This window comes from Dromaius novaehollandiae, chromosome 3 (assembly GCF_036370855.1).
Source record: "Dromaius novaehollandiae isolate bDroNov1 chromosome 3, bDroNov1.hap1, whole genome shotgun sequence".
Taxonomy (NCBI): domain Eukaryota; kingdom Metazoa; phylum Chordata; class Aves; order Casuariiformes; family Dromaiidae; genus Dromaius; species Dromaius novaehollandiae.
Window position 1 is genome coordinate 51,757,738 of NC_088100.1, and position 24,545 is coordinate 51,782,282.

General features: G+C 40.1%; 1 protein-coding gene across 3 annotated transcripts in view; it reads right to left on the reverse strand.

Annotated features, from left to right (window-relative positions):
* CDK19 (cyclin dependent kinase 19) overlaps positions 1 to 24,545 on the reverse strand; it is a 133,567-nt gene that overhangs the window by 40,643 nt on the left and 68,379 nt on the right. The window lies entirely within an intron of this gene.

The window sequence follows — 24,545 nt, forward strand, 5'->3', positions numbered from 1 at the left end:
TACCAAAATGGTAATGTTCATTGGTGAAATGTGCTTCTAAAATAAATAAATAAATAAATTTATACCAGGCTAAGAGGCTAAGGTTTATTGCACAGATCAATACTCTGGCAAGAAGTATTTCTGCCAGCGTAGCTCAATTAAATTATGCCAAATCTTCCTATGCAAATGCAGAACTGAGTGCTGCTGTTGTTACCATCATATACAGTGAGATTTTTAGAACCATGCTTATTTTTAGTGTATGAATGATAACAATTACATTGGCAAAAGCACTGTTTTCCACAGCATAGGTTGATTTCATGCTATGAGAATTCACCTTAAAATGGGAATATATACAGCTACGTCCACAAACTTTTTACAGTGTAGACGGAACCTTTACAAATAGAGCAAAATCCTTATAGGTGCTTTATGCAACCTGCAGCTGTTCACAACAAGCCAGTTGTGAACACCGTACAAAAGTGTCACATGCCAGCACAGCAACTGTTCTGCAACTAGGATTTAGATTCCCTCAGACACCAACAGTCATTCCTTGGAAGCTTTCACCCTATTGTGTTAACAGCTGTAAAACAGTAAACAAGATTGAAAACATTAGATGCTTTGAATGAAGAGATCTGTAAGGACCTCTCAAAGCAGCATTTTGGAAGGTTGTCATCCAAGCATTAATTATATTTAAATATGCAATTTAAAATCTCTAACTCTGCAGGAGCTCTGGTCAAGCAGGATTTCCTCAAGCATCAGAAAGGGGCATGCAGAAAGCTGACACTGGAATCTCAAGTAACTTCTCAGGTCCTAAAACTTACCATTATTTACCCGAAATGAGACTTACAAATTACGGTTATTAATTTGGTTCAAACTGCAGCCAGTGATTACATTAAAAAAAAAATTTTTTTTTTTTAAAGCAAAAACTAAAATGCTATTTCCGCTATTCCCTCCCCTTCCCATCTGGCTCCAGGGGGTACTTCTCCCTCCCAACCAGTGCCAGACGGTGCTTCTTCCCTTGCTCCAGCCATCGCTCCTCTATTTTAATCAACAGTAAGTTATCGGTCATAGTTAATAGTTTAATAGTTCTTAACTATTAAAAAAATGTCGTTTAGCAGCTCCATTCTCTAAGTCAATGAACACTGATAAAGCAAAGATCACCGAGAAATCAGTTAATATTGGTAAATCAATACCAGCATCAAAATTAAAATGTAAGGGCTTTTGTTACATGATCTAGAGCAAAATCTCACCAGCAAATCTGGGAGAGATAACGATGAGGCTTATATTTAACAATAATGAAATTAACATTCAAAGGCAACTGGACAAACACTGGTTTTAAATTTCTAACAGTGGCTGGTATCTGCGTAAACTGAATATTCCGGAGAACAGAACAATCCTGTTCGGCACGTTCGGAAACTTAAGCCAGACAGCAAGGAAAGCAAGCAAGCTGCTATTGCATCTGACCTCTGTTAGGTATCGCATAGCTAAAACAGCCCCAACCAAGAATCCAGTTACGAGTGTTACTTATGCCTAGAAACCTCAACTGAGAGTTGCGCACAAAATTAAAACACCTCAATAGACCTTTAGATTCAGGACTGAACTTTAGGCAGTAGAAAATGTATTTGTCAAGTGGACAGAGCTGATAAAAACCCAGTCACTGCATTGATTTCTATGTGAGATATAGAAGAACTACTCTGTAAGAGGGAAATTTTGTGTACTGCCAGGAGATGTGCTAAGATAAAATTTAAAAACTAAGCAGATTCAACAGGATTCTCGAAACATGAAATGACTTATAAGGCTCATTTTTTAACCTGTAATATTAACAGATTTTTCAAGCAGCAGTTTCTTCACAGAAAGAACTACTATTTTATCTGCTGGCATAAACTGCAATATTAATGCAACGAATTCGCTAGGCTGGAACCTGTGAAAGCAAACGACTTACCCACTTATTTATTTTTCACCCAGAGAGTTTTGAAGAGCTATTGTTCCTTCTGAAACTTAAACCTGTACTAATATTTAATGGAGGGAGGACGGGAAGCCCAGCGGGGCAGCCCGCGGAGGAGCCTGCTGGTTGATAAACTTAGGCGGTTAGGCCACCTGCTAGCTCCCATGAAGCTACCTGAGAGAGTGGGGCAGAGGGAGGAGGAAAACAGAGAAAGAAGGCAGCGCGCTGCATTTGCAAACCTCGTCTCATTTTCGGAAGCGCAAGCGCTTCTCAAGGCACCAAACGTAGGAGACGGCAGTCACCTTGCGGACAGCCCGCCAGCACCTTTGGGGTTGCTAAAAGACGGGGATTTTCCAGGCTCCTCCTGCTAACCAGAGCCCTTCTGATTAGGAAAGCATTTTAGCTACATGCTGAACTGGCCAAGGGCGACACTAACCAGATCCTCCTGAGATGAGAGGCAAGACTGCCATTCCTGGGCCTGCGAGTTTTTAGTCAAAACAAACAGCTTCAAAGGAGTTTAAAACACGAGCCATGTATTTTGGGGTTGTTTGATGCAACTACGGCCTGCGAAGCAAAGCTCCTCCTGCCTCAGCCATGAGGACAGGGGGATGCTGGGAGCCCTCTGCAGAGTCCCCTTCGCTATCGAAGTCCTTCAGAAAGCGAAGTAACGAACATCTCCATCATGACCTAAGAAACGACTGCTGAAGGAAACGCAAACAACTTTGGCCTTTTGGAGGAGAAGGAACATCTTAGTCCAATCTCTGCACGTGCAGGAGTGCAGAAACAGGAAGATTTTATTTTAGGTGGGAGAAAACGTGAAGGCCCAAGCAGCCAGGAGATCAAAACCTGACACGTACTTAGGCAAGAGCTATGATTTAGTCAAAGAGGGCAGAATTTTGTTCAAAAAAGTTTGAGAAGCGCTACTTAAAAAAAATAAATCATTAACCACCTCCTTGGGAGAGGGGGAGGTAATTCCCACCATGACAACCCTTCCCAACCAGTTACATCCCAATTAACACGCCGGCTGTTTTCCGAAAGCTCTGCCCTCGTGGGGAGCACCAAACGCCGGCTGGGAGGCAAGGCGATACCGCTGCCTTGCCGCATGGCCCGTTGCTATGGGAACCGCAGAAACAGTTAAGCGCTCCAAGTCCCACGTTTAAGATTGGCTATAAAAATGAGCAGACAAATCCCCGCTGAGAAACGCGGCCAAGATTTGACTGCCTAACGAACAACGGCGAAGAGAACAAGGTCAACGGCAACAAGCAATTGCAGCAAAAATCCGGAGTAGCTACGAGAAGGGATGTAGGTGACAGGGTAATTTAGTGGGTTCCTTGGAGGTAATAAGGCTAGACGACAGTAGTGAGAATAACGCAATTAACAGGTCTTGGTGGGAGAGAAACAAAAACACTGGGCTAACAAGTATGTTTTCATAAATAAGAGGAACATAACGAATGGGACTCATACGGATATCCATGTTATCTTAATCACTATGCCTTCGATTTAAATATTTACACAGGAGATTTGAAGAAAAGCTGAAGGAAAAGACACCATCTACGGTCTTGAAAGAACACACCAGGTCAAAACAGGAACAACAGTCTAACAATAGATGGCAATACTGTAGTTTTAGTAGTTATTGTTATCTCCTTAAGTACAGCGGTGACATAATTCTTAAGAGATTTGGTGCAGAATTACATTCCTCTGAGAAAACCTCCATAGGGACACGCCACTTTCCATACACCATTCTTTATTGTTTCAACCCAAACAAATGCGTTTCCCTTTTGGAATGTATCACGGGACAAAGAATAACCTGAAGGTAGGAGGCTTCTGTTGTGAAAGATTTAACAAGCCTTGCTCTAAATAAGAGCTCTCCCCACAACTAAAGGAACTGGTGTAGGACGAGATCTTTTCAAGTCTCAATTATTAAAAAAAAAAAGAAAGAAAGAAAGAAAAAAGTGGTTTCATCTTAGCTTTTAGCACACTGCTCCCCAAATCACGAAGTTCCTAAATAACGTGACACCGTCCCACACCCGGGCATGCTGGTCAAGAGACCACTGAGCCCTAAAGTTCAACATTAAGAGGGAGCTGCAGATTTTTCAGGCATTCGTAAGTAAAGCTTTTGTTTTTCTTCATCTACGAGGGAGCAGGGAACACATGTTCGGGCTGTAAGCTGGCCCGACTATAACCTAGCCACTCTCTTCAGATACATGAGGCGCACCATCACTACTGCTTTCAAAAACAATTCCCCTTATTAGCGCAGGAATTAAGAAACCTGTTCTTTAAAGACTTCATTTTGCACTGCAAACTTGTGGTCCTTATCACGTCCATTTGAACTACTTCTATATATTCAAGTACAGACAAAAAACTTCTCATCACTTCCCTCTCCTTTTTTAGAAAACCATTTGGTCAACATTTTTCAGATATTGAAGCAGTAGACAAAAGTATGCCATATAGAGTAAAATATCTTCACATCTGCTTCTCTTTATAAGCCTTACATACTGTGAACTGATACAAGCCTCACTGCTCTGATTACACAGCATCACCACCAACTTGGGTTTTTTCAGCTGAATTATCCTTCACTTTACTTGCAATTTCATTGCATTTTTGTCTAGATTTGTAATCCATACAGTTTTCTTGTACTATACCTCTACCCTGTTGAAACAACCGACCTTGCAAAGCAATATCATTAACAAGTCCCACCAAGATATTTTTCATTTCATTCAAATCAATAAGGTATCTGCAGCCATTATCATCTTGAGCAAGAGCAGATATAAAATTGACCACTGCAGCCATGAGCTAAAAAGGCTGCAAAATTACAAAGAATGTCAAATGTTTTGAAGTAGTACAGCATTCAAATGAAACTGAAATGTGTTTAAATCTAAGCAAGGAAAAAACAGAAGTAAACATATTAAGTATGACAACAAAGGAAGTAAATACCACAGAAAGCTTTTAAAACGAAATTAAAAACTAAAAAAAAACCCCTAAAAAATAAAGTCCAAATACCGTTAAGCAATAAAAATGAAAATACAAGCAAAAATGGATATGTTAAACTTTACAGCTAAGTGTTGCCAGATTTTGATCTTAAAAACTGTCAAAATTGTATTTATTTGATAATCATCAGAGGAACATCCGTGACTATAGAAAAATGTTTCAAATGTATTCCTAGCATTTTGTAAACTGATTTATTTGCTGTTAAATTAAATATAAATATCAGATACTAATATACTAATAAATAGGATAATAATAAATATATTGTGACCCCATTATTGTTATCATCTCCCCTCTCTTGCTTCTTATAAAAACAATTTAAAAGTGAAATTTATACAGATATTGCAAAGAGATGAATATGTGCAACCTTCTTTGACACCAAAGAAACTTTTGCATAATTCTGAGAGATGGAGACTAGATAGTCATAAACTATGCTGATAGATCATGTTAGGGACTTGTATTTTTCACAGCTGCTGAACTGATATGGTTAGCATTAATTCCAGATATCAGAAGTTCTAATAACAACTGGAAATGCAGAGTTTACCTCAAGCTCTGGGACTAGTAGTAAAATGAGTTACCAACTAGAAGTACAAACAAACTGTACAGAATGTAACTGAAATATTTTCTTGAAATTTCTTAGTGAAAAATTTTGGTTAAAAACATTCCTTGCCTGTATCCACTATGTGTCGAGAGCAGAAATATATTGTTTTCAAATCAAAGCTAGCTATCAAAGAGATCTTTTTATGTTCATACGTACTTATAAAACTCCTCTTTGCAAAGAAAGCAAAAGCAAAGGAAGGCAGAAATACTAAAACTATTACACCCATAGTGCAACCATTGATGTACATACTTTAAAAAAAAGAAAAAAAGCCCTGAAATAGACTTAAGGCTACCTAGCCTACAGCAACAGCAAAGACGTGCCTATGCAGGCTTCAATACAGACTGATTTAAACCAGCCCGGGACTCTGGGTACTTACCTGGAGAGTCAGTCGTACAACAGTTTGGGCTGGAAGGGACCTCTGGAGGTCGTCTGCTCCCAACCCTGCCCAAAGTGGGGCCAACTTTCAAGTCACAGCCAACTCTGATGCTGCAGCAAGTTGCTCTGAGTCCAATCCATGGGAGCCCCCATCCAGGGCCGGATCCATCCAGGACAAACTGGCTCCTGTCCGCTACCCGCAATGTCTCCTGTTGTGACTTGTGCCTGTTCCCCCTCCTTTCTCTGCACACCTCTGCGGACGGCTCCAGCTCCTCCATGTCCTCCCCCTGGGTAGCTAAAGGGCACGCTGAAGAGCTGCACGCTGCTCAGCGGCGGTGCGGCCAATTCAAGCAAAGCCAGCATGGTAATCCTGTTACATTCCTATTACGCCTTTGGCTGAATGACTACAGAGCTACACATTTAATGCTGCAAACACGTATTTGAGATGAGAGAATCAGTCTAGAAGGCCGAATTTAGGAACACGCTCCCAACAAACGTATTTCACCATGGGAAAGAACGACTTTGCACACAGGAAATCTTATAATCCAAGAGAGGAAGCATTCAGAGGTATCTACTAAGGTGAAGACCAGTATTATAAGTTTTAGTGTACCAGTGGTTTCACCCCAATCAATGACAATGCGTTTCAAGTGAAAAAGAAAAGAATGAAAAAAACTCACATTGGGAGAATGCCAAAACATTTGACACAATTAAATTTTATGTTGCTATGCAACATTATCCAAAGCATTCTCCCAGTGCTGGTTCTGCAGCAGCAGACTTGAACTTAAAATGTTACATGTAACCTTGGGAAGGACAAAGAAGGGGGAAGACAGATGGAAACAAAGGGAAAAATATGATCACAAATTATAAATGAAAAATAAAATGTCATAAAGCAAATGCTTCAATAATATGCTGCATTCACATTGTCTCTGGATTTTTCAACACGCTACAGTTCACTCCAGCAAAACTCCTGCAAAGCTAGGCAGCAATTATTTAGGGCCAGATCTTGCTGGGCCCTTCGGGAGCATGGAGTGTTGCATGGGACAAGACTAGGATTGCTTAACCTCTGCTGCCCTATTTACGAGCAGATGTGCAGATCTACCATGCCCGGGAACAGAAGAAAGACTCGCCTCAAAGGGGATATTAGAGAGGAACGGAAAGAATAAATTGCACTCGCTGAAAGCCTGGTTATACTCTTCTTGTGGCGGGGCTTCAGGAGGTATCCTGAAGGCCCCATGACACTTCAGCCAAGCCAAGTCCATGCATCTGTGCCATAAAGTCCTTATTAGATATTCTTCCCACATGATCTTTATTCAGAATAACTGCCCAAAGGCAGACAGACTGAGAGGATACTTACATGTGTGAATTTGGATTTACAGACAGCAACAAAACATTATCACTTTCTTTACCTTAAAAGCAAAAGCTAAGAAACAGCAAGTCTGACAGAATACTAATATAAGAAAAACCTCAATTGTACTAAGTTGAGATTAGAATTTGATAGATGGAAATGAGATTATGTGATTTATGCCTTTTTTCCCCACTATTGGGACTCTCTGTTTATTTGCATTACTTTGCTTTTGTTACAATACCTTGAAAGTTACTTTGGGCTACAGCAATAAATTCCACTATTGTCAATTTTTTTTAAAAAAAAACAATAGTCTGACTATTTCTCCTGGTTCAGCAGGGTTATTAAGACAGGAGGATGAAAGGATGAAGCTTCTATCCAATCAAAGTACAAGCAACTGAAAATGAGAGTATGGACATTGCCATAAAACATTTTGTTAATTGCATTTCAAAAAGTATCTTAGATAGTAAAACCCCAATAGCTCATTCCTCTGGGAGTCTAGCAGAGTCCAAGAATAACAAAGCTTTTCTGACTGCAAGAAATAATATAGTACCAAACAAATAGATATAGATGCAACCCATTTTGATCACAAACCTGCTTCTGCTTGGATAGCTTAGATTGACTGAATTAGGTTGAAATATTAAAAGTCCTTTAGTGGAAATTTCTAAAGAGAAAAAGAATGGGAAAAGGTAGCCTGGTTATTTATGCAGAGGTTACCTCCATCTTGAGTGGGTCCTAAGTGTCCCTTTTTATCTACATATGGACTTGGGAATATAGCTTAAGGGACTCCGAACTACCAAATAAGATGTAAATTTTTTTTAGGATAGAAACTTTTGGAAAGATTTTGGAAAGCAATAAATATGTTGAATTTTTACAGAATTTTAATAATCAAATGTTTATGTCTAATAATATTTCATACTGTTTGATTAACTCTTTTCAGAGTTTATTACATACGCATTCTGCCATATTACGCTACGTTATTTATCCACTTTTCATTACATACTGTTTTCCTATGCTCACAATCTCAAGGAACTAAGAAAAACAGCATCCTCACACGACTGACATGCTAAAAGAAAAAAAAATGACACAGGCCCACCTCCCTCCAACCCTTTTCTTTCATGATGTACCTAAAGACTAGAAAATCTGACCCTTACCTGTGCAATCAATTTAAATTTCTGCTATACTCTAGGGGCAACTTCGTCTTTGTGTGGAAATACCCTAGATCAGCAATTTATAATGTAACTCCAACCTTTCTATAATTTTTGCAGCAGTGCCTTCTCAAAGCAAGCTCTTGACCTCTAGTATTTGCAGGCGTAAGCTAGGTGCCCCTTTCTCAGGGTAGTTTGTCCGGTAGATCAATGTTCAGACTTCAGGAAGAAATTTTATCATCCTAACACAACCCTTGATACATACAGCAATATAAATTGGGATTTAACAGTTCACTAGAAGTAAGCGCTCAGCCTCACAACACAGTTACCACGTTCTAGACGAGTTGCTCACGTATCCACTGAGATAACACAACCTTAGTTAGCTTACAGGGGAAAAAAAGCAAACTGTGAACTACAAGCAAGCAGATGGACAACCCACCACTGCTCAGCTGACATGTTCGTTACAGAGTAAGTTAAGCAAAAACCACTTTTAAAATCCACTCAGGCTCCAGGCTTTTTTTTAAAGGAGAGTGGCACCAGTGGCTGTTGGGTCTTTACCAATCCCTACGTTTCAAATCCATTCTTTTAAAGTTGGAAAAAAACTGCTTCTCCTAGTTCCCCCGGAAGGTTGTCCCAGGATGCCTCCATCTCAAGAAGCAGCTGTGCAGTTTTGAAAGTAATCGCGGTCTGCTCAGGGCATCTCCCGCTATGGCAACCAATGCCTCATCTCATTGCCGTTATCAGCCAGAACCGCAATCACTTCACAGCATCCCAGCTCATAAGAGTGCAGGAGCCCCAAATCCTGCAGCCGGCGCAGCCCAGGACTGCGTGACGGTGCCCTCGCGGGGGCACCATGGACACCTGCGCCTGCTCGGGCCACCCGCCACGGCTGCGCCACCCTAGTAGGGGGGAGAGGGTGACCTGAATGGAAGATGCTGCAGAACATTTCTGGACACGCTGCCATACCGCATTCACTACCAGAATTCAATATTGCAAAACTACACAGAAACCAACACGGTAGAACGATCTTCTGAAGTCTTATTCGTCTACATGGAAATAGCCTTAAAAGTCAGACAGATGTAACAAAGCGTATGTTTAGAAATAGACTTAAGAGTCACAAGATTTTCTATTTTTGAAGCCTAAAAGAGATTTCTTCATTACCTGCCAGTTTGGGGTATTCCCACACACAAATGAGATTGAGAGATATAAATAAAGTAGTACGTCTGCTTGTGTTTATGTTAATTACAACTTTACAATTCTTCTCAATAAAAAGTATCTTTAATACATGCACCTCCTGTACGATTCAAAGGAATACCGTGATCCCTTTACGCTAATTTTGGAAGTAAGTGCTAAAGAAAACAGCCTAATGTTCGTCTGAAATTTGTTCTTCATGGTATTCTTTCTGTAGTAAGAGCTCCAGTCTCGACACCAGCACAAGCCAAGTCTGGCTACATGGGTCTATCCTGCCTAGATACCATTGAAGAGTAAAAGATACAGGGTTTAAAATCAATACTGATTCAGAATCATCTGAGTCTCAAAACAGTTTAAAACCTTCCTAAAAGGACAATTCTTCAGATAAAATAAAGGTCATACGCACTTCAGCAGATTTTCCTCCAATTAAAAATAATTTTCTAACAGGTCAGGCAGGAACAAGCATAGGACATTTAAACCAGAATGTATTTTTGCAGTAACTGCAAACAACTGTAAGTTATAGGTCCAGAAAACTGCTATTTCAAACACGAGTGAACATGGCCTGTGTTTTAACTTAATTACTGTATTGTTTATTTCCGTAACCATTATGGTATTAAAAAAGGGCACAATGGGTAAAGGGCACTGAACAAACAGCTCTTTCTTAGGGAAGCTCAAAGCCAAGAGGCACAGGTCAGTACGACACCGGATCTAACCTGGGAGAACGCAGAGCGGGGTGCGACGGGTGGGAAGGAACGATCATAGTACGGACAGGGCTCCGGGAGGTCGGTGTGCGGGAGAGAAACGCACGTGGAGAACATTAACTGCAGCGGTTCTTTCAAGCAAAACACCTCATAAAACAACAGGCTTAGCAGGAATGAGGGAAAAAGAAAAAAGAAGCATGAGGAAAAGTGTCTGCAACCACATGTGTAGCTGGTGGAGGCTGAGGAAGGGATACAAGCAGGAGAAAAAACAAATGGCTTGGGACCCAGAGATTGAAAGGGCATGAACTTGGTTCGGGGGGGGGGGAGGGGAATCTATTTAAAGTTAACAGTTGATAAACCAATTAAAACGCTATTGAGGCTACAAATTACCTTTTGAAAAGTCAAATATTTACCACAGCTACTTGGTTACCATAATGTGTTATCCTAGATAATTAAGCTTTCCTATCTTGGAAAAGAAAAATGTTTTAGTTGAAGATACCATAGTATTTATACAGCTTGATAAATATTGATTTTTCGATGGCTTTTTTTTTTTTTAACATAATACAGCTCTCACTTTGTAGAATGGCATTGTTAATTTGTGTTTAGCATCAACAGTCATAGTGTCATACAAGCTGCAAACAGAGGCTGAACCTGGCCTTACGTGCACTGGTATCCTGCTGTGAGAAGCAGCCTTCCCTAGCCGTAACTGCTTCTATGCTTTCCAGCTTTTAACTCGGAAAGATACTCCCTCAGTTTTTACTGTAGTATTTCCTTATCCAAAAAAGAGCCTTTCTCTCCACAAAAGATTTTGCAGCAGTTCGTTTCAAACCAGTACCTCCAAAATTTTTTCTGGAAAAACTTGCGTAAAGTTTCAAAATAAAAATCCTGCAGATACCATGGGACAGCATGCTGGAACAAAACTAAGGAAGATATATAAAAGTCCACAACACTATCATTTTAAAGGAGGTGTAGACATTGCTCCCTCCTTTCTATCCCATGAATCTCTTACTAGCAACTATAGATGAAAAGCAGTGAGATACTCTTTGAGGGTTAAGATTTTCACAAGAGTTTATGCATCCTATTCGTGAAACTAGAAATCCTGATTACAAAGAGACATGGCACTTAAGTGCAAGTGGGAAATGCACATTTTCCACAGACATTTGCTTGAGCAACTGCATGCAACTGTAGTATTTTTCAGCAGCATAAATAAGGCCCAAGATCCACTTTAAAAAATGGTGTAAATATACATCCATTAAACAGACACAATTACATTTTTATGCTTTTCTAGAGGCATTTTAAAGTGCAAAATAACCCATTTTGAATAGCCTACGAAATTTGTACGGCTTGATGAACAAAGCATTTGGCCGAAGTGGAAGCATGAATTGTCAGCACCTCAGCTCACGTGTGGGTAACTGCCATGGGCACACTCTTACCACGCAACGTCTTGCAATAAGCTCTAGACAGCTTGCTCCTTTTCATGAAGAAATAAAGGCATTTCTTATTCACCACAGGATACCGGTGGTAAAAGCGTGCCCACAGGCAGTCAGAGTAGCTAAAAGGTTTCAAGTTCATGTGCTCTCTTACACTCACAGTAAAGTTGCCTTCCCCAAGAAAGTGCACTTAAACTTCACCCGCAAGTCTCCAATGAAGTGAGTCTTTAGTTTAGAAACTCTTATGCATATGATGATCACGTTGTAGCAGAGCAGTGGAGAAATCTCTGTACAGGATATTAATGAGTTTATTGGGCTGCCTCTGATTTCTTACTGCGTTTACTGAGTCAACATAAGATTGATGCAGTGGCATTTTGTCACATCCACTAAGGCTTGTATAATATTTATGGCAGCTCTCCAGCCTTCAAAGGTAAAATAACCCAGGTAAGATAAAGAAAAGTAACTCAGTTAAGATAAAGAAAAGTGTTTGTACTGAGCTTATTTGATACAGCAATTTGAAGCACTCCTAGCAAAGACCATCGTTTACTAATAAGGTGCATGGTTGCCAGTAAAATGATAGTTAACCTTTTTCTATACTAAAACTGAGTCTGAACTTGGGGAAGAAAACCAAAGTAAAAAAGATTTTGGAAAAAGCAACAAAAACCAAAATACTTTACCAGAAAAACAAGTCACTTCTGCATTTCCATTTTTCACAAGTGTACTGAAAATATCTGGGGAAACAGGTACAGTGAGTATATTTATTTTGCAATATTTACAGTAACGTATCACTACAACAGGGCATTTCAGATTCTGAAATGTTGTTTCTTCAATATATTGCTAACATTTCCATTTTTTGCTTTGCTACCTAATAAAAATGCATCAAAAGACAGTTATGTTAATAGATGCTTTCATGAATAAATACATTAGGTATTAGTATTACTTGTTCTTGTTAATGCAAATCAAAAATAGTTCTTGTCAAGATACAACCACATAGTGGTTAAACATTTTAGGTGGCCAGTTTAAGACAAGGTGTGCAAGTCTGATCTTTAATTATTTTTGAAGATTAGGCTCTTAAAATGGCAAGAAAGCAATCCAAAAATGCAGCACAAAACCAAAAAAAAATCATTAAGTCACCTTATATAATTTTAACCTATTTTCAATTGGTTTTTTTAACTTGTTCAAGCCGCTGGAGTCATTTGCAATACTTCTGTAATAGTTCCCTAGTCAGCATCAAGACCCCTCGTATGTGCTGCACTAAAGTTACCATACTACACAGCTATGTGGTCTCTAACAATATGTGAAAAAGCTAATTAATTATTGATTTGGCATGCCTATAACCAGTTTTCAGCAGAAGCTATTAAAAAGTTTTTCAATCAATCACTAAGCCAGGCTGGTGCTACACCCAAGTATACGGTTGAAGATTTTCAGATAGACTTACAAACGTGCACAGTGCAAAATCACTGCAAGGTAATTAATGGAGATGTCGGATCAGCTTGGCACCTCCAAAACACCTGTAGTCAGTAATGCATAGACTTCCAATAAGAAAAATAACACAAACATTTCTGAAATGTTAAACTTAATTAGGGTTTTTTGTTTGGATTTTTTTGTTTTTATTTTATTTATTTATTTATTTTAAGTGTAAGGACAAAAAGAGGTCTGCTTAAAAAAAGCAAAAACCAAAATGGTTAAAAAAACCTGTTATTTTGTAAAGGATTTTTCACAATAATCTCCAAATGCTTCACAACAACTAGATACAAAGTACTGAGTATCAGAACTATAGGCTATGGTTGCTTAAACATATACGACAGTGATTACACTATCCATTCTTGAAGCTAATAACAGAAGAAAAAAGCTAGAAGGCATAGGGAAAGAAGACTTGGCAGAAATAATTAAGTGGGAAAACACGGGAAGGTTGCTTTGGGAGGCAGAAGCCTTAAGAAGGCTGCTCAAAATCTTTCCTGGGACAGAACCACCACAGTAGGGAGGGACCTTCACAAAATTCAGAAAAATGCTATCTGGAGACCCTTAGGTTTTAACAAATCTATAAAAGGTTTTCAAATCAGTAGGGCAACTTTTAACTAAAACTTAAAAATAAAAGGAGGCTCATTCCATCTAGAACAAGTGAACTTTTCTCGTGCACTGGTCAAGACAAGAAAAGGAGAATTGTACCTGGAACAGCCACTGCAGAGCTCAAAGCTGCCGAGGCCAAAGGGAGGAGCAATAATTAAGGTTGCAAAGATGAAGAAAGGGGAGTACTTCAGGGAAGTCAAAGCTGAGTCAAGGTTATATGAGTAATGTTAAAAGAGGTGGCAAAAGGCAGATAAACAGATAGAGGAACGTGGGCAGAGGAGCAGGAAGTTGGAAGCAAATGAAAGATTTGCATCGAGAAAGAAAACAGAACAGCAGAGTTGTGATGAAGGCTCTACCTGCCAAAGCCAAAATCTGAAACAGTTCAGAACTAATTATAAAATCCTTCCATTCAACAATTATGCCATTTTTAAAAATGAAAAACAACTCGCGCAGACATGTAGCAACTGTGAGATACCGCCAATTCCTGAGAAATGTTCTGTGATTCATGCCAAAAACATTATCACGTTAAAGTGTGGCAGATCAAGCCACCCTAATTTGCCTTTTTATTAAACAACTCTAAACATGCTACACTGTCATAGAAAGACATGACTGTCCTAGCGACAACAAAATTACCCCAATTTATCAGGGGAAATCTCCTCAGGCTTTCAAATGCACAGCTTGCTTATAGCTGTGCTGCTGCTGTTTCAGATTTGCGTTTTATGCTTTACCTTGCTGTTGATGTTGCCGGTAAGTCTTAGTCCTTAGACATTTTCACAAAGCATCAAATGCTTTAAATGCAAATAAACTCCTCATGAGATTTTTTTTAACTGCATAAACAGACTAGTGGCTTAACTCCTGTTCCTAAAAGCCAGATTATCACTTCTGAAAAGTCCACCGTGCGATGAAGTACCTTTGAAAAAAATAGCTTTTAATGCACACTCTCAGAACAGCTCCTCCTCCACAAATGTACTCAGCCCCATATTTTGTATATGCTTTGCACATCAGGTAAAATTCTTCTCGATAGCTGCAACAATCATTTTGAAAAAAGCCAAATTACACACTTTGGAAAAGGGTGAAAGTCTACGGAAGTTCTGCTTTAGAGTCAACAACAGATTTAATATTCTTCGCCTTTTAAAAATGGTTGTAATGTCCCTCTTACTAAAAACCCAAAAGCTATCAGTTGATTTGACAACTTGAAATCCAATATTAATAAAATGAGATGCTGACCCCTATTCCTGAAGTCAATTTCATTTTATAGGACTGAAGTGTTTCCTGCATATCAAGGAGTAAACAAGATATGAATTGCAGGAGGACTATGCCCAAAAGGCTGAATAGTTTTACTAGCGTGACATATGGGTGGGTAGCAGTCAGAAAAAAATAACATGAAGTCATTAATATATTGACATTTTTGTGTCAATAAACAGTTTAATGAAACAACTCTCAGAAATTAGATAATACAGGGACTTGGAAATTAACTCAGTAGCTGCCTACCTTTATCCATGGTAAAAATTAGATAATTTTATCTTACTCATTAAGGATTGAGATATCAGAGGTCTGTGCATTTTCTGCAGGATAAAAACATGCGGGTGAGCAGCTAGTACGGAGCAACTAATGCACCGTAAATCCACACCCTTGATTGCCTTGCTGTAACTTGTTCATGCAGCCGTACCCTCAGCTTTAGCTTAAGTTTTTAAACTAAATTAGAACCACCAAAACCCTGAAGAAGGGTTCCAGGCCTAACACGCCACGAAAAATTGCTGCAATGCTTGAAAACGCTGCAGCCTCCAGCCGCCCACGCCGCCTCTTGGCTGCAGCTAATCAGCCCGGCGGCAGATGGCTGACGCGAAGGGGCTCCTCCGCCTCGGCCCCCTGACGCCCCTCGGCGTGGCGGCCCCAATATACCTTTATCCCTGGCACAAGTTGGTGGCCGGGCTGCGGCCCGAGGCAGCCGAAGCAGAGGTGCTCGGCCGCCTCGGCTGCCCGGGATGAGCCCCGGCACGCGGGAGGCCAGACAGCGCCGTCGCAAACTGGCCCGGCTCAGCTGAGCACAAGCGGGTTTTCGGGGCGCTCGGAAGATCCCCAGCAGCTTGCCACAGCTTAGTTAACTGTTTCAAAAGTTAACTGACACTTTCTTGAGCGTTGCCACGTAGACAAACCCAAAGAGAGAGAAATCAGGATCTAGTGTTTGTCCAGCGAAGCAAAAATTGAGATGACAAACGCCCAGAGCCGTGGGGTTTGCGCTCCAGTAAACCAGAGGCTACAGAGGGCAGAGGGATAAAATAAGCAGCAAAACTTGCACTTGGTGGAGCAAAATGTAGCTTGCAAAGGAGAGCAACTAAAAAAGAGCTTGTTCAATCCTCTTCAAACCTAACACACCACTTCTGGTACAGACACACACTTTTATGTTATATACAAAAGACTACTTCGAGGTTCCCTCTTTCATTGCTATTGCAAAATTTTCCCATTTGGCTACAGAAGCTAATACAAAAGAGCAATGACAGCACCCAATCGGAGCAAAAAGACGTGGGCAGAGAAATCATCTTCCAAGCAAATCCTGCGTCCCTGCAAAAGGTGGCAGTCAGCCAACCACCGATGGTAAAATTAGTAAGAAGTTACTGCAAAATGATTATACTACCCAGATACCCAGAATTTCAGGCACACACATCATCCAAAAGCTACATGACTCTGCTGCTCTCTCGGTTTCAACTATCCAGAATTTGAATGAATAATTACTGGATAAGCAATCAGTTTTAGGGCTATGCAAGCCTGTAATTCACCTCCTGAATTTAAAGAAGTAAGAACAACTTTCTACCATCCCATTTAAGGGACTTAATTTCAATTGAGCTGGCAAAGCAGCTAACCTGTCTCACAGTTCAACAGCTATAAAAACAGTTTAGCTTTCATAGCATTAGAGATTGATATCAGCTCATTAAAATAAAGCTTCACCAGACTCTGTACTTACTCAAACCTCTGACAATCGTCATCCACAACTGTTGCATCAAAAGTAATTAAAGGCAAATCAAAGTAAAAAAGTGCAAGCATGTTACACGGAGAAACAAAAATTTAGAACAGAAGATGCACTCGTGAAAAACCCGCACTTTGGCAACTATTACAGCATGAGACAAAATGGCTTGAGAAGCTGAGAACACCAAGGGGAATTTTAGGAATGCAAAATATTGTCTACAGACAATTATTTTCATAGACATAGTTATATTTGAGAATGCCAGCTATATATAATATTATTGTGCTAGGTTTCTGGATTTCAGCTCAGTATTTAAGCAACCAGAATAGGCAAGTGGAAACTCTTAACAAATCATCTTATTTCATTGTTATTACTATTTGGACTTTTATTTTAAGTGCAACTCTTCAATAAAAAGCAGAAGAGATTAAACAAAAATAAACTAATACAGAAGACGACTCCAAACTCATATGCAAAGCTTGTTATACCAGTAGAAATTAAAGCATCACAGAGGGGGGTTCACTTCGGCAGGGGGCATGTAAGGGATAAAGAGGTTGTTTGAGAATGTAAAATCATAACCCTGATATAATAACAGTTCTTCAGATACCAACAGCTTTCTTAAATAGAAGGAAAAAAAAACCACTACACTGTTTTCTCCCGCTTTACAAAGTAACCCAGGAAGGCTACTGAATTGCTAGGCAAGTGCTTCTGCAAGACACTGAAAGGAAAACAGAGGTTAGGGAGTTTGGCTCTAGTACTGAACAAAATAGAATGGAAACCTGTCAGAAAACCCATCATATTTTCAGATAGGCTTTAACTTCCAGGTTGGGGGGGGGGGGGGGGGGAGGGGAGGGGAGAACCACAAAAAAGAGAAGAGAAAGAATAAGGAAAAGTTTTTTTTTTTAAATCCTCTTATTACACAGACTGGGTATACAGAGATCTATACTTGTTCAAGGCTGGCTATTATAGCTACCACAAGCCCTTATTGACTGGAAATCATTGCTACTTCATGGTTAATAAATGAATGAATTTCCAGAGTATTTTTAGCAGCGGTCCAAATGTGCAGAAGGTTTGTTCCTGCACTTACTCAAGTGGCATGAAAGTTTAATTCCAAGGTGTCTTTATGTGAAATTCAGAAAAGCAAAAATAAGACTACCATAAGCCTTCCTCCAGATTAATTTGAAGACCTAACACCCTGTTTCTGAGGGGACCATTTCACACAGCCAGTCCCTCCACAGCCTGCACAAAGGATTCCCTTCTTTTTCTTTAACTGAGATAACTGGGTGGTTTGGTATTACAGCTCCAGCAAGGCCCGTGATTTCTGCGCTGTTGGCCGAAAAGCAGAAAAGGAGGGATACTGGAGTGGACAAAGAGGCCCCAAAATCCCTCTTCAGGAAAATACCAGCTGACCGGTCATTTACTGCAGCCCACTAAGTTTCCTGGACAAAGCTCACACATAACAAAACCGAGGCACCAGCGGCCACCCTTTGTGGCTCCCTACAGCTTAATGGATCACCCCTCAAAGCCCCTTAATTTAGATGCAAGACAACCTGCGACATTATTACAACGCGTTGGTACAGCAGTAATAATCACAGTAAGCAAGTGAAGAGGAATAGGCCTGCACACCACAGCAAGCAACAGGAAGAACAAGAGCAGACAAAAATACAGCGTTTTCCTTTGCTTCCTCACATGTTATATGTTGTTACATATATCTTAGTCATTTTTGCTAATTCTAACACAGTTCTTTTAAGCTTCATTACTTCCTATGGTTACGAATATGTCGATGTGATGACAACCTTTTAGCCTTATTCAGAGGTGACAATGAGTCTCAACAGGAAGGAGGGAGGGGAAAAAAAGACATATACATATATGTACACATACAAACACACACACACTTGTAGCCAATCACATTATCCCAGAGGGGCTACTTTCTCCAAGAAAAAGAAAGCGATGTACCTTTTATAAAAGAAAACCCTAAAAGAGCTGCCTTTAAGCTTTGTATTTTTCATTTAAAATGCAAAATTCAGCTTGCTCTATCCAACTGGTCAGCTATGCCAACAAGCTAAATACATCACATATTTACTAGAAAGCTTCATAAAGCAGATGGTTTCTGATTTGGGTCTATTAGAAATGAAGACATTTTCCTTCTGCTTTTTCTATATTATCAAAACACAAACAAATTCTGGAATTACTGTAATATTTCTGCTTCCTTCTCTTCCTTCTCCCACCTCAGGAAAAAAGGAACCATATGTCACCTGTTGACTTTAGCAGCAAAGCTCATCCAAAAGAGCATTAAATCAGTACCTTTGCTTCTTCTGACTCATCTGAATTTATACCCAGTCAGTGTTTTATGGGCTTAAGCTTGTTTCAGAACCCGGGGTAAAACATTTTTCTTTAGCTGTAATTATTTTTTATTAGTAAAAATTAATCGCCAAACATCATCCTAATACTCTTGCCACAAACCACAGGTATGCATTAGTGAAACCCTGAAAAATTGTTGTTTCCATGTACTCAGAGGTAATACTCCATGTGCGTCTTAGCAAACCTTTCTGATCACATGAAGATTCGTTTTTACAACTGAAGGACAAAAGCGAAGTTCTGAGCAATGAGAAATACGACATTTTGGAATAGGTGCACCTCAATAAATGCTTAACATTTCAAAGAAGGAGAAAAACATATGCTGATAAAACTCAGTTTGCTATTCAGCACGTTAAATCTTCAGTTCATTTATCTTCATCCATCTAAAAGCATATATGCATATAGGCACACTCATATAAGCAAACACATACTATTGTTCCTCAACAGAAAATAAAAAAGTACCCTCTCTCCAACCAGATACAGGAGAAGACTGTACTAATCTCTCCGCTAACAAACGAATTCAAATCGCTTCCAAAAGTCAATCTTTCCAAATATGTAGGTTTAGCTCGTATTCCCATTATTTTGGGAAATCCAGGAGCTGTGTATGATCATTAATAAGGTCCTTAGACACTGTGTGGACACCCTTCATCATAAATGGAGATGGAATAATAAGGGATTAAGAGGCCCTGACCCTTCCCACAGGATGCAATACACAGATATGGAAAAAAACTAGTCAAGAGCGTGTGTAAACACATATTCATGCATCCATCTGTCAAACACAAGTACACGGTAAGGGAAATGGTGAGGATTACAGTTACAAACAGTCTTTTTAAAAGTTTAAAGAAACTAGCAGACAGGTTGACTCGTTATTTATTTATAGAAGGTGCGTGTGTGCCCAAGTGGGTGAACAGTGCCAAGAAACTTTTCAAGCTAGCGCAAAATTATTGGCAGCAAGGCAGGACCCAACAGTTCTGCATTCCTGTGCAGCAGCTGGTTGTCAAGAGACGGATGCATGAATCTATGTCTAAATTTACTTTTGATATCAGCATGCAAAAATCCTTTCTTAAAATCACTGGTGAGAGGGGAGTTTCCTACCCAGGTCATTTTACATTTTATCTTTCAAAACCACAGTTTCCTTGCTTAGAAAAATATAAGCGGTCCATTTAAAACCCATTTCAGTTCTGCTGCATGTTAGGTAACTTTTCTAATTAGTTATTGGCCAGGAAAGGGGATGGCCCAGGGAGGAAGAGCAGAGAGTAGTCCAGCAATACTATAAACTAGCAATGATGAACACTAAGACTTTTCTCATTTCAAAGGCTTTGACATTAAAACATAAAAGCAGAGGTAAAAATGTGTCAGCTTATCAAAATTTAAAAAAACCTGATGCCTTCACACAGGAGGCAAAGACAGATTAAATGAGTTGCCTAATGTGACAGCAAAGTCCAGAGCAAAGTCCAGGTATAGCTCCATGATAAGAGACTTGCAGATTTACTTAATGGCCAGAGCAGTATTACTATTACTAAAACTGATTGGTCTTTGAATGAATCCCTAAACTAAAAGCCAACCTGTCAACTACAAATCTGAAAACTGATGGATTTTTATTACATTTAATATAACTGAAATACTGAAAACATACTAAGATGCTGGTTTTCTATACAAATGCCATGAGGTACCACTTAAAACACTCATCCTGAATAAAGCAACAATATCAGATAAAAATCCCAAATTATCACCAGAGTTAGAGGGTGAAGCACTAATTAGTTTAATGATCTCCGAAAAGGTTGTGGCTTTGAGGGGGACAGATGTTGCTGATTGCCACAGCAAGTCATCTTTCTGGCCGCTCAGTTTGGGCCTTCCCTTTTTGCTTTACTTCTGCAGGCTGCAGGTTCCAGGCAATCCTGTGAGAGAAGAACAACTACTGCATTTTCCAGTACCTATGTCTTGACAAGAAGGCAAAGCTGGACTACCTGAGAACATAACTTGCCCTGAAAGGACTACAGGCCAGCCTGAGCTGGCACTGGTCACTGTGTGGGCTTCTAGTGGCTCTGCTGAAGATTTACCCTCAAAAAGGTACTGCGTTTATTATTATTGCACTGACTGAATACTCAGGCGGGCCCGAATCTGTGAGCTCACATGTCTGAGCATCCTAAAGCCTCTGGACAGCCATTCTCTTTACAAATAGACACGCTGGGTCAAAATTATATCAAACCTCAGCTGTCTGCTATGTCATTCCATCCAAAATTACCAGATTAGCACTCCATAAATTCTGTACGTGGCAGAAGTGCATACTCCCCCCCCCCCCCCCCATCCACCCCAGGAAGAAACCCAACCTGATTACCTTAAACGCCCAAGCAAAATAGCCTGAGCTAATGCAGCTGCCTTCTAACAAAACAAGCTACGGAGCGCATATATAGTTCCCTCCTCCTCGCTTTAAAAGATGCAGAGAGTAATAAAAAAAGATGAAGATGGAAAGTGAGTGACAAAAGTCTCCAAACCACTACAGCTGGATTCCTCCTCTCAGAAAAAGTGATTGTCCGCTGTCTGAAATTAAAACCAATCTCTATGATTTTTGGCTCAAGAGTAGGAGAGGAGCCCTGGAGAAATTCTGTGGTGAAGTTGAAGAAGTCGAGGAAGTCAGGTGCGAGGGGCAGAGGCAGGCACCCTGGTGGCAGCCCCTTCCCCAGGTCGCTGTACCCACTAGGAAAGGAGACCAAGGCTCCCAACTCCCTTCCTTCATAATCTGAAGCTTCTTAGCTGCCGGGAAGTGGCAGCAAGGTGCAGAAGATGAAGAATACTAAGAAACACAGAAAACAGCGAGCAGGGAGTTGCCCCCTCGGGGGGGAATCAGGGGGAATCTGCAGTATGAACCTACAGAAACAGAAGGCTGTTTTGAAGAGAAAGGATTACAGTAGCAAAACCACTTGTGGACACAGAAACATCGCCAGCTTAGCCCCACTTGGCAGCTGAAATAGTAAGGAAAGATCCCGTCCAAGTAAGCTAAACTGGAACGATGGGGAGCAACATCACAAAAACCTTCAGAAAACCAAGTCTTCTCCACTAGTGCGGAAAACGAGGCAGAGTGTTATAGTACACAGGGCACATGCATGGAAATTACTGAAAAACTGAACTGCAGAGAAAGACGACGACTTCTCCAGGATCTCCTCCTTTCTCCTTTAGCTGTGTCTTCTGCAAAAAGTCTTTATTTCAGTTTCTCATCAAGATTCCTTTGGCTCCATCATTCTTCCCCATTTTCTCCTTCTGTTCAGTACCTCCCAGTAGTATAAGCCACGAACACAAACTCAACTACTGTCTCCACTCGGATGATGTGGAGATCAGCTTCAAAACCATAAAACATTTTGCCTTTCAAAATCACAAAAAACAGCCTGTAAGCTTTCACTACAACCACCTTTCCTCACTGCATAATAACCCCATAAGATCTGTCCTCCAGCAGGTAAGGACCCTACATCTACCATCTGCTTCGGCATTTAGTCAGTTGGTTGCAGCTGTCTGATATAGTACTCTCCATTCTCTGCCATGGCAGAAGTAGAAGTTCTCTTTCCTCAGAAGCCGCAGTTCATAGATAGGACGTTTGCTTTAAATGCTGAAGAAGGTGCATTTCTGCCAGCACGGTGGACTATGAACTGGGGAACCTGAGATACAGGCGCTCTCCACTTTCTGTCACTGACAAAAATAGTATTTTAAACCACTGCAACTTGAGTCCCCACAAAACACAATTCAAGGCCCCAAATCCTACATTTCTCATGGATAACATCTCAAAATACAGAGAAACTTCAGATGTTCCTTTTATTTTTACTAGCCAAAAGGTAAGCACCAACTGAAATGGTTAAGTAGGTACCAAAACTGTTGAGTAGGAGAAGGGTTATAGATCACACACTTAACACAGAGATATCCTGACAAACATAAGCCAGCAGAATACAAAAACGTCACCAAAAACAGAAATCTTCCCTCCCCTACCTGCCCCAGCGTCTAGGATCCATATTCGCTCTTCTGTATCCTTTAGACCCCTAAATATTTTTTTGAGTAGAATAATACAAATTAGTAACTAGAGTGAATTAGTGAACAGTGAAGACTAGACTCTTTTATAAATCTCTGTAGTTTTAAGACTCATGGATACTTTCCGTTCCATCAGAACAGGTTAATTCTGCTTTCTGGATGTGAATCAAAATTGTGAGCCCTAAGGTTTGTTAAATGTTGATTCTTTTACACACCCCTCTCTGCTGTTTCATATACTCAAAGAATTTTGCTACAAATTAATCTCTTTAATTTGTAAAGTGTCACACACAGTCATTTTAAACACTGTAAAGCAGTAGAGGGGCAATACAAGAGAAGATGGTAAATGATCAGTTAATTGGTATTTAATATAATAATAAAAACACTTTGGGATCCTGGCTGTTTTTGTGAAGTCGGTTTATAAGTCTAATGTACTGAGTAAGTTTACAATATATAGTACAGAACACTGAAAGTAACCAATTAACACAATCCTGGGGAGAAAAATTTAAAAAAAGCAAACAAGAAAAAAAAAAAAAACCCTCATTCCTCCAGGGAGTTTAATTTCCAAAATTTGTTTTCCAACCAGTGGTTTTAATAACATTAAGCGGAATTCTAGAGAAATGCTCCAGGACATAACTGGAATCTTAAATGAATTCCTCAATATGGTTGCTGTGCACTTAAAACATCTCACAGATTATACCCCCTCCAGGAAAATCCATCCTATTACAAATAGAAATTACTTCATCAAGCTCTAAAAGAAATAGTCTCTGCCTGTTTTTGTCCATAAGCAACTAACATCAACTACAAAAGGGATGTTAGCACAAGACAGGACTGCCAAAATCCCTTTTTCTGTTAATGCGAACACGCACTGTGAGCAGCATTGGAAAACCTCCATTTTGAGGTTATTTTCAGATCTCAGGAAGGTCCCTGCAAGGTGAGGCCTTTGCTGAACACTCGTGCAGCACCTGAACGGTTCAGGTTTGGGGGAGGATGGGACCAGCATCTATCATACTGCCCTCAAGTACTGTACCACCACGGGCTGCATCTTCTAGCTTGCTATTAACTAGACACAGAGACGACAATTTTGTATTTCCTACGCTACATACAGATAGCTCTTTAAAACCAAAACACGAAAGCTTAGTACCAACAGCTCACTCTCTGATACGTCTACACATTAACCTCTCTCTATAATGAAAAGCCCTACCAGCTAGCAGAGCCAGCAGAGCCTCCCCCCACTTTTTCTCATCTGTGTCTTTGAGGAGCGTTGCTATGTTGAAAAGGCAAAATCCTTTTTGCCCAATAACACACCATCCGGTAACAAATTATTGGCCCAAAAGCCTCGACAGAACAATAAGCGTGTGGATTCCTATAGACACGTGTCGCCTCAAAGGTGCAGGAACTGACATAATGCTATGCAAAGACATCAAAACCCAGTAATGCTCCTATCCCACAT